General features: G+C 37.1%; 1 long non-coding RNA gene across 1 annotated transcript; it reads right to left on the bottom strand.

Annotated features, from left to right (window-relative positions):
* Positions 1–10,117: 10,117 nt before the first annotated feature.
* On the bottom strand, positions 10,118–10,878 carry LOC112456889. The gene is made up of 3 exons (XR_003041033.1): positions 10,823–10,878; positions 10,395–10,543; positions 10,118–10,228 (listed from the first exon to the last, which is right to left on the bottom strand). It is a non-coding gene; the product is annotated as an uncharacterized LOC112456889 (long non-coding RNA).
* Between the last annotated feature and the right edge of the window lie 226 nt (positions 10,879–11,104).

The following is an 11,104-nucleotide window of genomic DNA, read 5'->3' as shown; positions in this document are numbered from 1 at the left end:
GAACGCTCACTTCTCGGGTAAACATGGATTTTTTTATTATAGACTAGCACACACGCGCGCTACGCGCGCGCTTCAAACTTTTTCCGTTCCATTTCACCTTAAAACACTCATCCCACATCACCATTTCTCTCCGTTAAAATGTATTCCTTTTCTCATCCACTGTACCAATGTCCATTCGCCACCTCTCGTTTCTTTTTTTCTCTCCGCTCACTTCACATATCTGTCTCTCCCATATTTTGTTTTCTTCTTTCTTTTCACTTCTCGCATAAGACTTATCACACTTTGCTTCCTCGGCTTACATTTCTTTCCTCACACTTAACTACTCCTTACACTGCACTAACGCGCGCGCTATCCATGTCCATATATTTCCCGTTATATTTATTCTAAAATATTTATCCCATTCCACTATTTCTCTCTGTTAATTCATTCCTTTTTCTCCTCTACTGTACTAATATCTAATCGTCACCACCTTTCATTTCTCTTCCCTCTCCGCTTACTTCACGTACTTATCTCTCTCATATTTTCTTTTTTTTATTTTTTTTTATTTTTTATAGAAAACTTATTACACTCTAATTTTTTCATTCGGTACCTTTCTTTGTCCGTCAGCAGCAACGTAAACAAAATCGGGCTTAACGGGCACCCCTGTCTAACTCCCCTTCCTGTTCAAAACCTCTCTTCCAGCTCCTCTTCCACCCTTACCCTGCATCCCTCAACAGCTCCTTACATCTCATCATCAAGCCCTCCCTCACTTCTCTTTTCCTCATCGCTTCCACCAGAATCCTTCTGTCCACCGAGTCAAAAAAGCTGTCTTCAAGTCCACAAACAACACCACCATCTTCCCCTTCTTTAATTTATCTGCCTATTTATTAAGTAATTTAATACATACATGTGGTCCGTGGTCCCTACCCCTCTCCTAAACCCTGTCTGACTCTGCGGAAGCAATCCCTTCTCTGCTACCTCCTTCCTCAACCTTTCCGCCAAAACAGCAGCGTACACCTTGTATGCCGTTTGTCCTAACATCACCCCTCTGTAGTCCCCCACTTTCTCCCTCTTCCCCTTCTTTCTTATAGGCACTATAATTCCCTCTCTCCAACCTTCCGGCCAACCCTCTTTTTTCCACACTCTATTACATACCTCCCACAACCATTCCTTCACCACTTCCCCTCCAAACTTTCATACCTCATTTGGAATTCCATAACTTCCCATCGCTTTTCCCTCCCTAAGCTTTTCCACAATTTCCCACATCTCTTCTCTTCTTATCTTCTCCTCTTCCTCCTCCAACTCCTCCCAACAAATCTCTGAAATACCTATCACATTCCTGCATACTAATTCCCTCGTTCAACCTTCTTCTCCTCTTTCTCTCCCTGTTCACCACCTTCCATATCTGTCCCTCTGTCCTAATCTCCTTTACCTCCCCTTCCCATTTCTCCACTTCTCTTCTTTTTTTCTCCTTATACAACTTCTTGTATCGCTGTTTTTCCTCCCTATAACTGTTACTCTTCCTTCCTTCCCTTCTTTATTTCCTTAACATGAGACCTTTCTCTTCCCTTCCTTACATTCTTTACCCCAACAGCCCCTTTTTCCGCCCTTTTTGCTCTTCCCATTCACTTCTCTTAATACCTTTCCTATCCTTCTTTTCAGCCCCTGCCACTTCTCTTCCACTCCCCTTCCTGAATTTGCTTATCCCCTACTAACCATTTAAATTTTTTTCTGCCCTCCTCCGATCAATCTCCTCTCTCACTTCCGCTCTTCCCCCCTTCCTTTTACCCAAACCGTCCTTCACCCTTTCTACCCACGCCGTCACTGACTGGTGGTCTGAGTAGACCTTCGCTTCCACCACTACCCGTTCTATCCTCTCCCTTGTCCTCCTGTCCCCCAACACGCAATCAATCACCGACTTCCCTCTCCTCCCTGTATACATCCATTCTCCTTCCTCATCTTCTCTAATTCCTCCGTTAAAAATTGCCCATCCATGCTCCTCCAAAAATCTGCATAACTTTCTTTCCTCCCCGTTTACCTTGCCAACTTTCGTTCTTCTTTCCCCTTCTCTTCTCTCTTCCTCTCCCTCTTCTGCGAATCCCCCCTCTTTCTCCGTCTTTGCGTTAAAATCCCCCCCCTATTAGCACCCTCACTCCCGTCTCTATCTCCTCCACCCATTACTTTAGGTCTAACAATTTCCTGTCCATATCTTATTGATATACACTCCTACTATGTTCCACCACTTCTTCCCTAACCTCAACTTTATTGATAGCATTCTTCTTCTTTATCTTTTTTCGTCCTTCCTTTTTCCATTTTGACCCCTACCCTCACCCCTACTATCATTTCTCCTACCGCCCTTTTTTCCGATTTTTCCTCCCTGCTTTCTGCACTTCCCACACGTAACCTCTCGGCAGCCTTTCCTTTATTTTTTCTCATCCCTTACCATCCACCCACTTCTCACATAACACCATTACATCCCATTCTTCCAGCCCCTTCCAAAACTTTTTATCTTTATTTGTTAATCCCGGCACATTCCAAAAAGCCACCTTATATATTCCCCTTCTTTCCTCTCTCTCTCTCTCTCCTCTCTCCCTCCTCTACCTCTTTCTCTCCAAATCTTCTCTCTAATTCCTCTCTCTTATTCTTCTCATTCTCTACTCTTCTTTCATCCACCCGTTCCCTCTTTCTTTTCTACTCAACCTACTTTTGCACTTCCTCTCTTTTGCTTTCCTTCCCTTTCCCTTGCCCTGCTTCCCAACACCACCCTCTACTATCCCTAAGCACATCTCTTACCTTATCCCACACCCACCACTCCCTCTCTATCCATACCTCTCCCTGCTCTATTCGTACCCTCTCTTCTTGCCTTCCATGCAACTTGATTTACCCTCCATTTTCTTCCCATGTCAAATCTTCCTCTATCCAAGTACTTTTGTCTCTCAATTTCCACTTATTTCTCATTATTCTTAATTTCTCTTCCTCACTTCCTACTCTTACTACTGCCATACCTCCCTTCTCTCTCCTTCCCGCATCTATTTTTCTAATCTTCTGTATCTTAACCTCTAAGCCTATCTTTTTCATCACCTCCTCTACTTCCCCCTTTATTCCTCCCGCATCCTCTTTCACACCTTTTAACAAAATATTTCTCTTCTTTTCTCCCCTCTCCTTCACTTTACACCTCCTTTCCAGCCTTTCCACCCTCTTCTTCCAATCAGACTTCTACCTCCCGCTTCCCTTTTTCCTCCTCCGCTTCCTTCTCACCTTTTCCTCCATCACCAACTTCTCCCTTTAACTCTATTTGCATCCCTTCCAAATCTTCTATTCTATTCTTAAACTCTTCTCTCTCCCTTCTCCATTTCTTCTCTCTCTCCTTTAGTTCGTTCCTTATCTTCTCAACTTCTTCCACCATTGCCTCCTTTTGCCCCTTCGCCACCTCTCTTAATTCCTCTCTCACTCCCCTTAACCCCTCCCTCAGTTCTTATCCTAATTCTCTCAACAACCCTTTTATATCTATATTCCCCCCCCCCCTGGTGGCGTTCTCACTATCCTGCTTTTCTTGAAAAGGTCCTCGCTCCCTTTCCAAAACGCTCCTTCTTCCTTCTCCTATCCCTCTTCCTCTTGAAAAGCTCGTTTACATTCTCCGTACTGCTTCCCCGCGTATCTCTTTCCCCAATTCTATGGCCGTACTGCTTCCCCGTGTTATTCCCGAACTCCCCAGAATTCCCTAGCTCTTTACCTTAGCGCTCTATACTCTTCCCCTTCTGGCCCTTCTACGTCTGTCTCTCTAACCTCAACCTTCCTGTTTCTCTTCAGCCTCCAGGGCTCTCTCTCTGAACCCTCCGTACTTCTTCCACTCTCACACCTTCCCTCTCCCACACTGTGCTCGCCCCTCGCTTACCACACACTTTCTCTCGCTCTACCTCTCACACTCGCACTCCGTTATTCGCTTACAAAATCTGTCGTCTCACATCTAACCAATCGGAAACGGAAGTCCCACATTTATTATTCCATTATCCCTCTTTTTCTTTTCCTTCTTCTGTTCTTTCTAACTCTTCACTATCTCATCTTCTATCCTTCTACTTAGAATCTCCTTAAGGCCTTCATACATAAAATGCCGCAAGTACGTAAAACGTAAGCGTAAGAAAATCGATCAATCCCAATCGAGTATTTTCCCCTGGGATTACGGACAGCACAATAAGTACTTGATTGGGATTGGTCGATTTTCTTACGCTTACGTTTTACGTACTTGCGGCATTTTATGTATGAAGGCCTTAAGGAGATTCTAAGTAGAAGGATAGGAAGCCATAAGTAGAAGCCATATGCGCATGCGCTATATGGTATCTGTAGAGCTCTATAGATACCATAGCGCATGCGCATATGGCTTCTGCCTTCTGTTTATGGCTCCTGCAATTTTATGTGCTTCCACCTTTACACTTTCAATGTTTCCCACCGCCATCCTTCTTATTTCTCCCACCCCTATAATTTCCCCTATTTTTTCTCTTTATTTACTAAAAGATGATCTATTAGTACAATCTTACCTTCCCTTTTGTATGTCTACTTTTTTCTCTCATTTCCCGTCACATTCCGTTAAATAAATTATTATTATTTTTAGATAATTTAATTAATTTATGTAATTAAATCAAATCGATTTAATTCCGGAGAGTTCCAGAGTTTTAATGTTCCAACAATAGCTGTGTTTCAAGTCCGACAAGAAATCGGTGCGCAGTTAAGGTAAATGTCCCCATGGCCGACCATGTTCCCTCTACCGACCTTTTTGACGTGAAACGTTGTTTACGAGGCTGCTGATTCAACAACACGTTTATTAGTGCAGTGGAAAAATTCAGGAATTCGTGCAGTACAAAAGAATTATAACGTGCAGAGTAAGTACAATAGTTAAATATATTTTTTTTCGCATTTCTTGCCGCACGTCACCATCCACGCGTATTCTTAAGAGTGAGATTAGGAATTGTCGGTCGCCTAAATAGTCCGTATTTCGTTCAAAATCCTTTTGTAAGGAATAATCCGAGCGCTAAATGGTTTGTTACAATTTGATTGCCATATTCGAAAAAAAAAATTAGTCAAAAACTGTCATTTTTTTTATTTATTCGATGGTCGAGGTTAGACACAGCAAAACGCCTGCATGTCCCCAGTACCGTACCCGTAAACGTCAGTATCATCGAAGCTGAAAAAGAAAGGAAACGCTTGGAACGAGAAGAAAAGGCGAGGAAAAGGCAAGAGCAGTTAAAGAAAAAAAAATGTCAAAGTAAAGAAAGTTAGCTAATATAACTATGTAACATTCATCCGGTTGCAATGCATCTACTTTTAAGATATATCTATTAAATAGCATACATTAATTATATCTATTGTATTGTGGAGATCGTGTGTTATAAATAAATGTAATATATGCATAGTATACGAACGAAAAGCATTTCGTGATATTATGTTACGATTATATAACCGTTCAATATATATTCCTTATTCTTTACATATCTGATCATCTATGAATTCTCTTTATCGTTCAAGTCAGCGATAACCTCTTTGATATTGATTGTTTGATATCATCAAATTAAAATAAAATACCTTTTCATGATTTATGTGTATTTTTCATGTTTATCATTGATTTATGTTCATTTTTATGTTTACTTTTTGTTTGAAACCTCCGCCTCGCATGCTCTGAAAAAAGGTAATCGGTAATGGGGACATGCCCGGTCGGAATTGGACACAGCTGGTCGGTAGAGGGGGCACGCACTAATGCGCCTTTATTCTTCTCTATCTAGAAAAATACTTGACGGAATGGATTGAGCCTACGATTTTTGGGAAGTGCATGGATGAAGCTATCCACCAGTATGAAACTCTTTATCGAATTTATTTTTGTCACGTTTGACAACGCCATTCTTTTGTTGGGTCGGCCTTATAGGTGTCGGCCATAGGGACATTTACCTTAAATAAGTTGGAAAAATATATGTATACATACGCACAGAAATTAATATTAGGCTGTCAAAAATCTAAGCTTGGACCGTATAGCATTTTATTCTAATTTGATTATATATAGTAACGGTTCTATTTCTCTTATTGTTATGATTATTTTGTTATTATTATTTTTTATAATAATTTTATTTTATTGCCCATTATAAGCATATTGTATATATATTTTTTCAATTTTTCCTAATATGCATATTTTTTTAAGTTACAAAAAATGCAATATGTATAAATAAAATTTAATTAATATTTATTGATTTACGCAATCTAAATTCAAACCAATTTCGATCTGACAATACAAATTAAAATTAATAATGAAAGAGAAACCACAATAAAACCAAGTACATCTCTGAAATATTTTTGAGCAAGATTAATATTTCTTTTTTTAGCTTTTTATAACATTAAATAAGATATTTATAATACCATAGGATTATTAAACAAATAAATTACTAATAAATTATTAATTATTAATAGATGAAATTCAGATTTTTAATGTAAAATACATAACTTTAGATTAGATTATGACATAAGAACTTGTACAGTTGAATCTTCTCCTATTTTTCCTGTTCCAGCCACGTCTCCATCAACCCACCGACATCCCACTTTCTTATCCTTTCCCAAACCCTTCCTGTTTTAACTTCACTCCCGCTACATTCCAAAAGCCTATCTTTAGGCTTCCTTCCTATTCCTTCCCCTCCTCCTTTCTCCTGCATTCCTTTCTTGCCCCTTAACCTCTTTTTCATCTCTTTCACTCCTTTTTACTTTCCACACTCTACTCTCTCTAACTTCTTTCCCCCTTCCCTCAGCCTCATCACTCTCTCTTCTTCCCTACTCTCCTTCTCCTCCCTCTTCTCTCCGTCCTCCCCTCCCATCGTTTCTCCTCCCTCCTCACTACCTTTCCATTTCATTTTTCTGTCTCCTTCTCTTCTACTCTTTCCTATACCGTCTTTCTTTCTATCTCTTTTACCTCCTTTATTCCTCCCTCCTCACCCATCTCTAGCCATAGCTTCTCTACTGCTTTCTTTCGCCTTCTCTCCTCTACTTAAACCCTTTTCACTACTACACTCCTCCTACTGTCTCTCTCTTCTAACTCTCTCTACCTTTCTAGCTCTCTTACCTTCGCTTCCATTACTTTATCTCTTTTTCCTATCTCCCACTTTCCTTCCTCTTCCACTTCTCCCTGCCCTTCCTTCCTCCCATCTCTCCATCTCTTAACTAATAAATTTATACATATATTAGTTAACTTCTTTATATACACTACCGGTCATTAATTTCAAAATACCTCTATATTTGTTAATTTCTCTGTAAACGATGAACATGATACATGTGTTTTGTACAGAAATAAATACATTTGCTGTTATAAACACTTTCAACATTTGCATGTGTATTGCATTTTTATATATTATATATATAAAAATGCGATGCATGCAAGTGAAATGTTTATAACAATAAGTGCATTCATTTCTGTGCAAAACACGTATCATGATGTTCATCCTTTGCAGAGAAATCAACGAATCTGTTATATTGAAATTAATGAGCGGTAGTGTATATAAAGAAGTTATAACTAATATATAAATTTAAATATATAACCAATATAATAAATATTTTTATAATATATTATACCTTTCTCTATATTGTTTCTTCTCTTGTCCTTCTTTTCTTCTTCTTCTATCTCTATATCTTTCTCTCGTCTTAAAATACTTTTTATTTTTTTATAAACAGCTTAAAGTATCGATACAATAAATAATACTATAAAAACTACATTTGGATGGTACGGTAATAATTTACACATCCTACCTCTATAATTATGTTAAAATCATAATAGCGTAATGAAAACGATTCATAGGAATAAATGTGATAGTATTTATGAAATAAAATTAAGTATGAAATATACATTTAAGAAATATTACTTTAATGATTATATTATCTTACGCGTTATTAACATTTCATACAGGCGAAGCAAATAGATGCTATGATATACAGGATACCTTTAAGCAATTGTTTCATTTTCTAACATTTTTCAGATATACTGTAATATAATCGTATATAATCGTATAATCGTCATATTTTTTTTTACACAGGAAAACTAACGCAAAATTATTCGGACATTGTCACTACTAAAATTAAAAATTCAGATGATATGTACATATTTTTAATTCACATATCTCTCATTTACTACCGATCACCATTTCATAACGATACATTTGCAACGAAATAGATACGCCAGTACCCAAAACGTATATCTGCAATCTAAACACAAGTTTTTATATTTTGGAAACGATAGCATTTTAAGACGACAAGTGTCTTAAAATGCTTTTTACTTGTTTCTAAGCAGCATAAAATATCGATACTATCCGAATAGTATAAAAGCTACATTTGGATGGAACGATAACAATTTAGGCACCCTACCTCTATAATTATTTTAAAATCTGATATACTGTAATATAATCGTCATATTTTTTTTACACAGAAATACTAACGCAAATTATTCGGACATTGTCACTAAAAAATTAGATGAAGATAATTTGTAATCATACAAAGATACTGTTTAGGTAATGTAGACATCTTTTTAATTCACAACATATCTCTCATTTACTACCGATCATCATTTCATAATGATGCATTTACAACGAAATAGCTACGTCAGCAACATTCGAGACCATCGACTGGAAAAAGCATTCCTCTTTGTCTATTCGTTGTGACGGATAAAATCGTATAATTTCAACACTCAGCAGTGGATTCACTTCAATTGATGCGATTTTAAAACAGAGCTCAATTCAAAGAATCTTCGTTGTTACTAAATATGCTTACAAGGCCTGTGAATAGCGCTAATTTCCCTGCCATGCGCATATCTTTCTTTTTCGTGGTTGTATCCAGATAAGACATCATCTTGTCCGCAATATGCATATAGGCTTTTCCATTCAGCATTAACGTAAAAAATAAAAAGCCGTCGTACCATCTGAAATCGTTATATATAATTGTCTTAGTATTATAATCAATTTTATGATAAGTGTTTCCTCTTCGATAGCATAAACAAAATTAATTTTAGGAAATCTACATTATTTTATCTTTTTCTGAAGGTAGAATAAAAAACAAAACTAAAAATCAAGTTCTTTTCAAATAATGAATTAATTATAATTGATGTTTATAAGAACAATTTTATATTACTATTAAAAGGAATGTTTAGAGCACTGACTACACTTACATTTCCTGGTTTAGCGCTTATTGTGGCATGTTGTATTTTCCAAATTTTACTTCCAAAACATAGAAAATACCTTCCAGCCTGTATGACACCACGTATACGCCAACGAACCTGCACGGTATATTTTCAGAATGCATTGTGATCTTTAGGATGTCAGGCTTGACGTGTGCAAACTTCATATGACCAATGAACCTTAATAGTATCAATTGCTTCGCATAACTCACAAGTTCCCTGCAATATTTTTTAAGCATATTATGAGAAAATGGAAATACTTAATGCTAAAAACTCTCAATTGCTTTAAATACTTAATAAAATCAATTTTCGTTACTTCTCTAATATTGTTGATAAAATCTATATCATAATAATGGATAATAGGAACTCAATTCACAAATATTTTAGCATAACTTGCCTACAATATAAATTGTGCTACAGAATGCTTTCTCGTTTTTTTCAACTTTTACAATTTACAAGACAGCATATACATACATACGTGTGCAATTTTGGATACACCTTCCTTCTTAAAGATCTCTTCGGTATCAGCTCCCTGCGGTCAATATATAGCGGCAAAATTGTATACCATATAGTTGAATATAAAATGGTCCTGTGTGAAAAAACGAGAGAAAAGGAGGACATTTATAAGAGGACCTCTTGTGCTAGACAATTATTCCTCAACAGTGTCTGAGAATTATTATATTTTGAAGACGCGAGATTGTACATTTGAAGTATCCAAGTTAACGAAAGTAAAGTACAATAACATTCTTCGGAGAAATCTTTATTACGCGATAGTGCCCAATAGTGCCTGTCACACGTGCATATAAATACAGATGATTTTCTCGTTCTCTTAACTTTTACAACTTTTACAAGACAGCATATATACGTACGTGTGCGATTTTGAATATACCTTCCTTCTTAAAGATCTCCTCGGCATCAGCTCCCTGCCGTCAATATATATTTCACTATCACTATCATCTATCACGTGGCGATGGTCACGACTGTCACACTGTCACTATCTATTTTTAGGTTACTGCTTTATTCCTGCATAGATCGGTCTTTCTTAACAGCTTCATGCGTCTGTGATTGAGAAAGAAATCTGATAAGCTCTGTATACCAGCTCAATATAATGCAACATATATACGAATATTTATATACATTTTAGATAAAAAACCGGTCAGTAAACTTTTATAAAAAAAACAATACTCTTTGAAATAATACAAGCAATAATAATTTTTATAATTACCTCTCTATATATCTTAAATGTGCATGAATTTTCTTCTAACTATATTTGTAATGTCATCAACTTTTCACGCTTGTTGAATATTTGCATCATGAGCACCAATAGCTAATCCCATCAGATCTTCTCGAACATTAAATTCATCGGTATATTATCTAAAATAAGGCAAATTTTACATAATGCAAAAACAGTAATTATCACTTACATCTGCTTAAATATAAAATATGATTTCAAAGATAAATCTGTATCAAAAATCTATAGTTACTGTAACGTATACCTTAGATTAAATTTGTACGAGCAAACAATAAATATAACTAACCTCGCGAGACGCCACGCGATCACACGTCATTGCGTTAAAAGATATTTATTTACCAATATTATCCACATATATTATATATAATAGTGAATTATATATAATAAAAAATCCTACTAACCTCGCGAGACACCACGCGACACGTACACACGTCACGTCGCACGATTTAACACACGCGAAACTCGCCAAACTCGCCGCGATCTCGCGATCGCCGTCAATCTCGATCAACCGCGCCAGCCAATCACGCACGCGGAAAAGCGACAACACTACGTGCGAGATATTTCGACTCGGAACGCTCACTTCTCGGTCAAAATGACTTTTTTAATATAGGACTAGAACAACACAGGCGCGCGCTACGCGCGCGCTTTTATTTTATTTCACGAATAGAACAAAACAGGCGCGC

The sequence above is a fragment of the Temnothorax curvispinosus genome, unplaced genomic scaffold (genome assembly GCF_003070985.1).
Source record: "Temnothorax curvispinosus isolate PA1 unplaced genomic scaffold, ASM307098v1 QBEX01000681.1, whole genome shotgun sequence".
NCBI lineage: Eukaryota > Metazoa > Arthropoda > Insecta > Hymenoptera > Formicidae > Temnothorax > Temnothorax curvispinosus.
Note: the sequence above shows the minus strand (reverse complement) of the source record. Positions and strands in the feature narration are given on the sequence as shown.